Source organism: Aotus nancymaae, unplaced genomic scaffold (assembly GCF_030222135.1).
Source record: "Aotus nancymaae isolate 86718 unplaced genomic scaffold, 86718_ANA_hifiasm-v0.15.2.pri h1tg000006l, whole genome shotgun sequence".
NCBI lineage: Eukaryota > Metazoa > Chordata > Mammalia > Primates > Aotidae > Aotus > Aotus nancymaae.
The window spans coordinates 52,516,338-52,528,592 of NW_026988417.1; the positions used below are offsets into that span (position 1 = coordinate 52,516,338).

The 12,255-nt window shown below is 37.7% G+C and overlaps 1 pseudogene; it reads right to left on the reverse strand.

Annotated features, from left to right (window-relative positions):
- Positions 1 to 11,355: 11,355 nt before the first annotated feature.
- LOC135272219 (small nucleolar RNA U3) lies at positions 11,356 to 11,448 on the reverse strand (annotated as a pseudogene).
- Positions 11,449 to 12,255: the final 807 nt, after the last annotated feature.

The following is a 12,255-nucleotide window of genomic DNA, read 5'->3' on the forward strand; positions in this document are numbered from 1 at the left end:
ATTATTGGATGAGCTTCAGAGGGCAGCTCCAGGGAGTGCCAAGTCCTCCTGGACCAGATCTCCCATCCATGTGCATGTGCTGCCAGTGGGCCAATGCGGCTGGGTTTCTCAGGTTATTGGAGAGGAAGTTGGGCTTTATTTTCTCTCTCTGTGTTTGTCCTTTCTGTATACCAAATGAACTGTCAGCATCAGCACAAAAATGGGTGCAGACTTGTGCAGGGAAGAGGAAGACTGCTGCTGTTGCACATATTTTCTGTAGGGCTCCCTACAGAACCATTGAGGGTTGAACCATTATAAGGGAGAAAAGGTGGAGGTGGGTGGGTGAACCTCATCTGTCTGATTTGCCTTGGGATAGAGAAAGGATGTACTGGTAGCCATCAGCCGGTGTCTTCCTTCCCTTCATTTGCCCCGTTTCCTTCCCATGTTTGGCAGGAGTCCAAAGCAAACCATTGACAGTTAAGCATTGGATGATAGCAGTTTGGTCTGGTTAATATTCTCATCAAGAATTCAGGTTGGTAGTTAACAACTACATGAGACTTTCAAAATACTTTTCATTTTACAACTAACTATTGTAACCCTCCAGTGTACCCTGATGTGCCTTCCTGTTCTTTTGTGGTTTTAAAACTTTACTGAAAAGCCAAACCCTTTATTCAAGTGAATTTTACAGATCTGGATTAAAAAGCAGATCAACTGAGCTTCTTCCTAGGAAGCAACTAAAAAGAATGCTGGAATAAATCAGAAATATGGCACTTTTAAAACTTGGATTTCCACCTGCTATTATTTTCAAAAGCATCAAAATGTATATTGTTTTCGGTCCTAATGAAGTACAGCCCTTCAGGTGAAAATGAAAACAAAGGCAAAACACTCTTTGATGGTGGTGGCCAATTTGATCTGAATGTTTTGATGACTCCGGCATGCATGCAGTTCATTTGACCCCAACCAACCCTAGCAAGGCAGCTGACAGAGGCCTGAAGTTGGCAGCTGCAATCAGCTGAAATTCTGAAACACAGCAACGCACCACTTATTCTCACTTACTGAGAAAAAGTGATTTACTCTTCATATGCACTTTAATCTCTTAATGCCTCCCAAAAATGTATCTGGTTTGGAAAAATCTCACACATCCTAAATAATAACACATATTTCAGAAAAGAGAATGTTTTGTTAACAAGAAAGATAAAACAAAACGCAGTAAAATCACCCTGAAAAAGCCATTTAGCAGCTTCTATTCCCAGTGACTCTGAGGGACTGGGAACAGTGCTTTGTAGCTAGGAATAATGGAAAATCAGTGAAATGAAAGACAATTGCAAATAAGTCAAAATATTATGTTAATGATAAATGTATGTAATTGTCTCTTGTTCTGAACATAAAGAAGGAGGTGGCTGGGCATAGTTGCTTACGCCTGTAATCCCAGTACTTTGGGAGGCCAAGGGGGGTGGATCACCTGAGGTCAGGAATGAGATACCAGCCTGGCCAACATGGCAAAACCCTGTCTCTACCAAAAATATAAAAAAATTAGCCAGGCACGGTGGTGGTTGCCTGTAATCCCAGCTCTTTGGGAGGCTGAGGCAAGAGAATCGCTTGAACCTGGGAGTTGGAGGTAGCAGTGAGCCTAGGTCGCGCCATTGCACTCCAGCCTCGGCAACAGAGTGGGACTCCTTCCTCCCAACCTCCCCCAAAAAAAAAGAAAAAAAAAAAAAGAAGGAGGCATATAGTGTTTTTTCAAGTGAAGTTAGTTGGTTTCTCCCTACTCTCACTAAAAATAGGTTGAGTCAATATTTGAAGAATTGGCACAAACCATAAACCAGCCCAGAGAACCCATGTGCCTCAGTGAGCCTGATTGGGTGGCATGCCAATATACATCAAATAAGAGTAAGGCCTCTCTGGGTGAAGTGGGAAGCTGGAGACCCACAGCCTCATCTGATCTTCTTCCCACCCCTTGCTAGCTGCCTTTGAGTATCTTCTGTGAAGCAGCTTGGAAACTACTGCTCTACTGAATCATTGTCTGATGACTCCTAATCTTTATTTCTTTCTCTGTCTTCACCAGTCTACCCTCACTCCATTCCTGTCTTTTCCACCACCCTTAAGCTGGTGTCTCCCAAAGCTAGTGCTGAGAGCAGAGCTGGTCCCCGATGAAATTCACACTACTATCTGAAGAGTGGTGGAAAAAAGGCACAATTTAGTGAGTTTTTGCAAAGCCAAATTGTTCTATTTAAGACTTTTTTTTGTTATGAGATGTCTGCTCTATTTTTTGGTTGTCATAACGTTCTTTTTTAATGAAATGATGAGAATAGCAGATTTTTAAAAATTAATTTTTTTTGGCAAAATAGAAAATTACTAGTCCTATGTTAGTCCTCAAGATTTTTATTAAAATAGTACTTTTTGGGTAAAATTCTCAAATCTAAGCACCACTATTTTAAGGTACATTTAAAAAATTTAATGGATACCTAATATTTCACACATTTATGGGGTGATATTTTGTTACATGCATAGAACGTGTAATGATAAGTCTGGGTATTTGGTGTATCCATCACCTTGAGTATTTATCATTTCTTTCTTTTTTTTGAGAAGGAGGCTAGAGTGCAGTGGCAGGATCTCAGCTCACTGCAACTTCCACCTCTCAGGTTCAAGAGATTCTTGTGCCTCAGCCTCCTAAGCAACTGGGATTACAGGTGTGTGCCACCATGCTTGGCTAATTTTTGTATTTTTAGTAGAGATGGGATTTTGCCATGTTGGCTGGGCTGATCTCGAACTACTGGCTTCAAGTGATCTGCCCAGCTTGGCCTCCCAAAGTGCTGGGGTTATAGGTGTGAACCACTGCGCCTGGCCAGTATTTATCATTTCTATGTGCTGGTAATATTTCAAGTTCTCTGTTCCAGATATTTTGAAATATACAACATCTTGTTGCTAACTACAATTGCTTCACTTTGCTGTCAAATATTAGAACTTATAACTTCTATCTAACTGTAAGTTTGTACCCATTAGCTAAACTCTCTTTATCCCTACCCATCCCCACATGATCTTCTGAGTCTCTGGTATCTATCATTCTACTCTCTACTTCCATGAGATCAACTTTTTTAGCTCCCAGGTGTGAGTGAGAACATGCGATATTTGTCTTTCTGTGCCTGGCTTATTTCACTTAACATAATGACCTCCACTTCCATCCCTGTTGCTGCAAATGACATGATTTCATTCTTTTTATGGCTGAATGGAACTCCTTTGTGTATGTATACCACACTTCCTTTATTTTAAAAATGAAAGCAAGTTTATTAAGAAAGTAAAGAAATAAAAGAATGGCTACCCCATAGGCAGAGCAATAGCATGGGCTACTCGACTGAGTATATTTCCTTGATTAGATGCTAAACAAGGGGTGGATTATTTATGAATTTTCAAGGAAAAAGGTGGAGATTTCCTGGAACAGAGGGGTCCTCCTTTTTTTTTTTTTTTTAAAGACTATATACAGTAACTTCTGGACATTGCTATTGCATTGGTAAATTGTGGTGCTGGTGGGAGTGTATTTTTAGCATGCTAATGCATTATAATAAGCATCTAATAGTGGGATGCACTGGCTCATACCTGTAATTCCAGCACATTGGGAAGCCCAGGTGAGTAGATTCCTTGAGGCCAGGAGTTCAAGAACAGCCTTGTCAACATGGAGAAACTCTGCTTCTATTAAAAATATAAAAATTATCCAGGCATGGTGGTATGCAACTGTATTCCCAGCTACTTGGCTGAGGCAAGAGAATTGCTTGAACTCAGGAGGTGGAAGCTGCAGTGAGCTGAGATCATACCACTGCACTTCAGCCTAGGCAACACAATGAGACTCTGTCTCAAAAAAACAGAAAAGCATATAATGAAGAGTGAGAATGACCAGAGGTCACTGTCATCACTGTCTTGGTTTTGGTGGGTTTTAGCCAGCTTCTTTACCACATCCTATTTTATCAGCAGGGTTGTTGTAACCTGTATCCTGTGATACCAGTCCTGTCTGCCTCTTATCTCATCTGTGACTAATGCCTAACCTCCTAGGAATGCAGCTCAGCAGGTCTTAGTCTTTTTTTTTTACCCAGCCCCTATTCAAGATGGAGTCACTTCTGTTCAACTGCCTCTAACATATTTCACCCCTCCCTTTTACAAGGGAACTCTCAATCCTAAGGGTTGTAGAGTGATGAAGATTCATCTTCTGTAACTTCTTCAGGCTAAATAGGGGCAATAGTATTGCTGTGTAACTATTAGGATATTTGTTTCTAGGACAGAGAAGAGCTCAGTTAGAAAATGTCAATATGCTGAGGTTCAGTCATAACTCTGAGTTCCAACAAAAGGTGATATCTACAAGATTAATAAGTGTTCAACTTAATAAAATGTTGAGTAAGCTTATCCTATGTTTCTACAGAGTTACAATAGCAATATATGCCACAATAGTAAAGCAAAGTAAGTAAAATTATCCCGAGTAAACTAAATAGCTTTCCATTAACTAGGCAATTGTTGGAACCAAGCTGATATGGAATTGCTAACCAGTTCCAATATGTGCCAGAATCAGAATACTGATCCAGATTTTTACACCACCCATCCCTTTTGTTTCTTCTGAGCTGCAGCCAGAGATCACTGGTTGATTCAGAAGAATAATCAGGGTTAGTCTAAATTGCAGGGAAAAACTTAAAAACAGCTGATGAGACTAGAACCTAATAACAAGTGTACCATGGTTTTAGAAACATAATAGTTCTCATTTTTATTAAAAACAAATCGTGATAGGACTGAATTGTTTGCAAAATAAGCTTTTGTCTTAGCCTGATTATTTATATAAAGTGTAGGAAGAATAATCATTTTTCATATAGGCTTTTTAAATTGGCCTTAATGGAACTCTGTTCCATAAGGAATCTCAGATGAGACTTTTTTTAAAAGCCTTGAGCCCAGCCATGCCTTTGTGCTATTAAATACCTATGTGAGTTGAATACATTCAGATCCTCTTGAGGTCTCAAGACAACTCGGGGTGCCTAGGCTTGTCAGGAAGTGACATACTTTACTTACCACATGTCAGGAACCCTGTGCAGGACTGTGTAGACAAAGAATGAGACCAGTTTTCCCAAGGGGCTTTTATTGGCTCTATAAGTCAACTTTGATTCCTTAAAGGAGTCTGTTTGTACGTGAAAGCATACCATCCCAGTAAAAGCCTTGATAAAATAACCAGGGTTTCCAATTGTGTCCTGTTGCAAAAGAAAACAGATCCTTATTGCACTTATGCAAATAATGATATTGCCATACATTAAGAATACTTAAAAATAGGCCAGGCATGGTGGCTTATGCCTGTAATCTGAACACTTTGGGAGGCTGAGGTGGGCAGATCACTTGATGTCAGGAATTCAAGACCAGCCTGGCCAACATGGTGAAACTCTGTCTCTACTAAAGGTACAAAAATTAACTGAGTGTGGTGGTGGGCCCCTGTAATACTAGCTACTCGGGAGGCTGAGGCAGGAGAATGGCTTGAACCCAGGAGGCAGAGATTGTAGTGAGCTAAGATTGTACCACTGCACTCCAGCCTGGGTGACAGAGCAAGACTCTGTCTCAAGAAACAAAAAAATAAAAGAATACTTTACAAATAGTTTCCAGATTCTGGAGAAATCAGGTAGAGAGAAGCAAATATGCTTCAAACTTTTTTTATAGAAGTATACTTTACTCAATTGTTAAAAACTGTAAATAGCTTAAAAGAAAAGTTTTATTGACTCTGAAAAACAGAACAAAGGATCAGTAACATTTTAAGCAAAAAATCATAAAGGGATTATTTCAGTCTTCTATTAGTTCAGTTCATGCAATTAACCCCTGTTCTGCTTGATATTCATGAACATTTCAGCTTTTAATGAGAGTCCTGAAAGTCTTTTCTCACAATCTGCAAAGTTACCAGAAACCTGCATTGAAGAGCACCTGTCAAAGTCCTGTAGCTGATTATAAAACTGCCTTCTAAAGAGGATCATAAAGACAACAATTGTCTGTGGATGACAATGTCTTAGGGCAGATACTATTAAAGGCACAATTGACTAGGAATTTTGGTTACTTCTGTGGTATACAACTTTACATAAGAATTATGATTGTAAATAATGTACACTAAGTCAGAATTATGGGAGTTTCCCATAATTTGGAACATATACCAATAACATATTTATACAAATATACCCCAAAGAAAGCCAAATACCATTTTATATTTGACAGTGCTTCCTGTATGATTTTGTATCCAATAAGCCAAATATAATAAGTCATTTTTGGACTTTTGGGGACCTAATATCTAAAAGATTATTAATTTGGTCAGAAAAAGACATAATTTACAATTTGATTTTGGAAAGTTTGTCAAATATCAAAGGTTTAGAAGATACTATACCTTTGGTACTATAAAATAAAATTTAGGTCACCATAAGTCATTCATTTAGTCAAAATGATAACTCGACAATTTTAAAAAAGCAAAAACCTTTACTTATTAGTAGAGAAAAGACTTAGCTTTCCAAACAATCTGTCTCTTTTCTTTCCTTTCTTTTTCCTATGGTTTATTTAAAAGGCAAACAAAAATCTTTCATTATTTTTAATATTGCATGAAAATTTTGTTTAAGAGAGAAAGGGGGATATTTCCATACTTTCCAGGTGGCCAAGAGCTGAGTAACCCCTGATAACTGCTATAAATATTAGCCATCCTCAAAAGTATATTTCCTACCCACTTATTATATACCAAAGCTCTTTCATAATATGAAGTGATTTCTAATACCCCCCAAAACTGAAAATGTCAGATAATGCAATGCAAAACAGAACAGAGCCTTAGATTTTTAGAGGAATCTATCCACTTTCAATTCTTGGGGTTTCATGAGGAAAATGGAGTTTTTACCCCAACCAGGATCTGTAGTGCCTCTTCTGTTTTTCCCAAGGAGTTCCAAACTGCTAGAAATTATCTTAGGATAATTTCTCTCATGTGTACATCAAGAGTGGCAAGAAGAAAAAATGGAGAAAAACATTCAACTTAGACACTTGAGAAGAGAAAAACTTTTTCTTCAGAAAAATAAGATCCAGTAAGAGAAAAAACCATAAAGGCCTTTATATGTATAGCATAAATATTGCTTTTAATTTAGCTGACTTTTAACCAAATTTCTTATTACCAGACCGTAAACAGAATAAACAGCAAGTATTTCTGGCTTTTGAACTTTACCCAATGTAACCTCCCAGGTGCTCAGAGAAAGGAAAACCCAAGATGGGAACTCAGAAGTTGTACATGGAGGGGAAGAGAATCAGCAAATGGCAAAGATCACACAAATATCAACCAGAAAGTACTCATTCCCTAGGCTGAAAATGGAACCTGGGCAGCCATTGTGAAAAGACAAAGCCTTAGCTCCTAAACTGTAGCATTGGGCAGTTTCCACTGCCCTTTTCAGAAGGACCCTAGAAGCAGCCAATTTTGAGCTTGCAAAGGCTTTTAACTGCTCAAGAGAATTTTTTAGAGCTAACTATGGCATGAACTCCAAAATTTCTGTCTCTGAATTTTGGTGGAGACCAAGAGCAAGTACTGCCACATGGTTACAAGGACAAGCTCCCAAGGACATAAAACAAGATGAGAGGGAAACATCGTCTAGTTTCTTTTGTTGTTGTTTGTTTGTTTCAGGGAAGCAAAAATGGCAACTGACTAGTTTGCTGTGATGGCTTGAACAGTGGACTTATGGGGTCCTAGGACTATTTTCTTTCCTAAGGTACCCCTCTTTATGACAGAAAGTTACAAGACAAATTCATAGCATAAAGTCTACCAGATTTGTTACAGCCTAACGCTAGCCTCACAGATTATTTTTCCCATTATTCAAAACCTTGCAGAGGAGATGAACAGTGATTTGTTTACCATTCATTCAACCAGTTTGCACAGAGAGAGAAGCCAGAAGCCTGATAGATCAGAAATTCTTACCCTTTTGCTAGCATGCTAGATTTCTGGGTTCCCTTTTCCTGAGCACCTGTAGTGACCCTTTTTGCCACACCATAGCCCTGGGCGCTAAGCCATAGCACAAAGGAAAATCATCTTTTTCTGTTTCATGGAACCATAGGCAAAAGCCTATCAGTTTTGCAAGATGCCACCCAAGTGGTTACATGGGTTAACCAGATTCACATTTTCCATTCTGGCCAGAGCAAAATATGTGTGACAAAACACAGATATTAGCCACTCTGTTTAGCACCCAATATTGAACTGATAAAGCTCAAACTTGCCCCTGGTTGGGCCCTGTTATCTTTAATCCACTTAAAGTGGGGTGGAATGACTTCCAACCAGGAGTTTCAGCATGTGGCCTCTGGGCAAGATGGAAGAGCAGGCAGTCTCCTTGAGTAACAGAAAAGATAGGAAAAGGAAAGGAGAGAAAGAGAGAGAGAAAGCTTTGCCTGTGGTGTGGTGAGGAAGGCGAGGAGCTCAGGGAGGCCAGAGAAAGACCCACTGTCACCCATTGCAGTGACAGTGAATCAAAAGTTCAGGCAGCTGCTTGTCAGTCACAAAGGTATCTTTTCCAGCAGTCCCATAAGCTCTCAGCTTCTTCCTTTGGGGAGAGAAAAGCTCCCCATGACCTGTGATCCTGTACTTGCTGAATTCTGTCACCCATAGCCATCAGCAAAGAGTGTAAGGCAGATTACTCCAAAGAGAATAGTGGTTAATATCTCATAATGCCCATTTTAACTGACTTTACTTACAGGGGGCCTTTAACTCCCTAAATCTTAGGATGGACTCTAACCTTCCTAAGTTGGGCCTTGAATCCAAGTTTGGTCAAGTGTCCTTGCCTTTTATTAAGAGAGGGCTTTACCCCTCACTGTCTAACCCTCCTAAATTGGACCTCTAACCCATCATTTACCCTGGTGAAATGTACCCCACCTCTTACCCAAAGTCAGCCAATTGGTGCTGCAGTCCATTTCCTTTGAGTTGGGGGTCTTCTCAGTATAATGCCTTCATTGTTTGCCAGGAGGATGTTACTGGAAAGGGGTCCCAGTCCAGACTGCAAGAGAGGGTTCTTGGGCATCATGCAGGAAAGAATTCTGGGTGAGTTCACAGAGTAAAGTGAAAGCAAGTTTATTAAGAAAGTAAAGGAATAAAAGAATGGCTACCCCATAGGCAGAGCAGTCTACATCACATTTTCTTTATCCATTCATCCACGTAGGTGATTCCATATCTTTGCTATTGAGACTAATGCTGGAATAAACATGCAGGCACAGGTATAATTTTGATATGCTGATTTCTTTTCCTTTGGATAAATACCCAATGGTGGGATTGCTGGATCAAATGGTAGTTCTATTTTTGTTTTTTTGATAATCTTCATGCTATTTTCCATAGTGGTGGGACTAATTTACATTCCCACCAACAATCTATAAACATCCCCTTTTATCTGCAGCCTTACCAGCATCTGTTATTTTATGTCTTTTTAATGAAGACATTTTGGCATCTCATTGTGGTTTTAATTTGCATTTCTCTGATTATTAGTGATGTTGAGCATTTTTTCATATATCTATTGGCCATTTGTAGGTTTTCTTTTACAAAATGTCTATTCATGTTCTGTGCACACTTTTTAATGGAATTATTATTATTATTTTTTATATATTGCTATTGAGTTTTATATATTTTATATATTTTTTAATAATATAAATAATATATAATTTATATATATAATTTATATTATAAAATATATATTTATATTATTTATATTATATTAATATTATTTACATTATAAAAAGATATTTAAAAATATATAATATATATATTTTATATATTACTGTTGAGTTTTTGAGTTCCTTGTGTATCCTGGATATTAATCCCTTGTCAGATGAATAGTTTGCAAATAAATATTTTCTTCCATTCAACAAGTTGTCCCTTTACTCTGTTGATTGTTTCTTTTGCTGTGCAGGAGCTTTTTAGTTTAATACAGTCCTATTTGTCTATTTTGTTTCTGTTGCCTGTGCTTTTGAGGTTTTAGCCATAAAATCTTTGCCTTGACCAAAGTCCTGAAGTATTTCCTCTATGTTTTCTTCTAGTAATTTTGTAGTTTTGAGTCTTACATTTAAATCTTTAATCTCTCTTAATTTCAATTTTTTTTTTAATTTTTAAGTTTTGGTTCTCTATTCTGTTCCATTGTTCTATGTGTCTGTTTTTATGCCAAGATCTTGCTGTTTTGGTTTCTATAGCCTTGTGATGGTCTATTTTGAGGTCAGGTAGTGTAATGCTTCTAGTTTTGTTCTTTTTGCTCAGGATTGCTTTGGTTATTTGGGCTCCACATAAATTTCTTTTGGTTCCACATAAATTATAGGATCATGTTTTCTATTTCTATGAAAAATGACTTTGATATTTTCACAGAGATTGCATTGAATTTGTATATTGCTTTGGGGAGCATGTTTATTTTAATAATATTAATTTTTAAAGTCCATGAGCATTGGGTGTCTCTATTTGTGTCTTCTTCAATTTATTTCACCAGTGTTATGTGGTTTTCTTTGTGGAGGTCTTCAACCTCCTTGGTTAAATTTATTCCTAAGTATTTTTTTGGTAGCTATGTAAATTTATTCCTAAGTATTTTTTTTGGTACCTATGTTTCTTGATTTTCTTCTCAGCTAGATCATTACTGGTGTATAGAAAGGCTAATGACTTTTATATATTGATTTTGTATCCTGAAACTACTGGATTTATTTATCAGATATAAGAGCTTTTGATGGAGTTTCTAGGTTTTTCTAGATATCTGATCATGTCATCTGCAAAGAGGGATAATTTGAGTTCCTCTTTTCAAATTTGAATGCCCTTAATTTTTTTCTATTGCTGGACTTCACTGGCTAGGACTTCCAGTACTGTGGTGAATAGGAGTGGTGGAAGTGGGTCATGTGGTTTGGCTGTGTCCCCACCTAAATCTCATCTTGAATTATAGCTCCCATAATCTCTACATGTTGTGGGAGGGACCTTGTGGGAGGTAATTGAACCATGGAGGCAGGTTTTCCCATGCTGTTTGTGTGATAGTGAATAAGTTTCATGAGATCTGATGGTTTTATAAAGAGCAGTTCCCCTGAACTTTATACACTTTCTTGCCTGCCGCCATGTAAGACATACCTTTGCTCCTCCTTCACCTTCCACCATGGTGTGAGGCCTCCCCAGCCATGTGGTATTGTGAGTCCATTAAACCTCCTTTTCTTTATAAATTACCCAAGACTGAGTAATTTAATATAGTCCCATGTTAGTCTGCATGAGAACAGACTAATGTTGTTGGTGGGTTTGTCATTTTTGGCCTTTATTATGTTGAGATATGTTCCTTCCACGCTTAGTTTGTTGAGAGTTTTTATTATGAAGAGATTTTAAATGTTATCAAATGCTTTTTTCTGCCTCTATTAAGATGATCATATGGTTTTTGTCCTTCTTCAATGCTCTACTGTTTCATAGAAGGTTCTCTAATAATGCACTACAGAAATGATCCTTGGAAGTACAGTCTTTTAAGGTACATTTTAAAGACCTTCTGTGTTTGATCAAAAAAAAGGAAATATGCCTTTTTAATTATCATGTTATACATATTCATTAAAAAGATTTGGAAAGTACAGATATGATAGAGTCTGTAACATTAAAAAGTATGAATGTATAAGTAATCACACGTTTTCCCATTCCCCTCCCTGTTGAAGGAGGACAAGATCTAGTGTTTTGCTGTGTTAATTGAGAAAATAAGAGGTGGCAGAACTGAAAGGACAGAAAGACTGAACTAATTTTTAGTTAAAAGAGCCCAGAGCAGTTGGAAGAAAAGAACAGATCCCAAAGCAGAGAGCTGGGATTGAAGGGAGGAAAAGAAGGACAAAATTTTGTATGCATCTACTAGCTGTGTTCTGTGAAACTCAGAAGAAATATATAATAAAAAGATTTTAAAGATGTTTTCACAAGTGTCATGCCATATAAAAACTCTTCCTACTCTCTTCAAAAGAATTCCATAAAATTGTACATTGTTTTTTACTGTTTTCTTTGGGGTTTTGGGTTCTTTTGAATGCAAAACTATATTGTGACTAATCATGAAATACCTAGTTTTATTTGGGTTACAGAAAAGAAAACGTTAAAAATTCATAATTTCATTTTTAGAATCTATTAGGATTTAAAACATGGCAAAGATATTATGTGTGTATGTGTTTATTTATTTTTTTGAGACAGGGCCTTGCTCTGTCACCAGGCTGGAGTGTAGTGGTGAGATCTTGGCTCACTGCACCCTTTGCCTCCAGACTCAGGTAATTCTCCCATCTCAGCCTCCTGCGTAGCTGGGA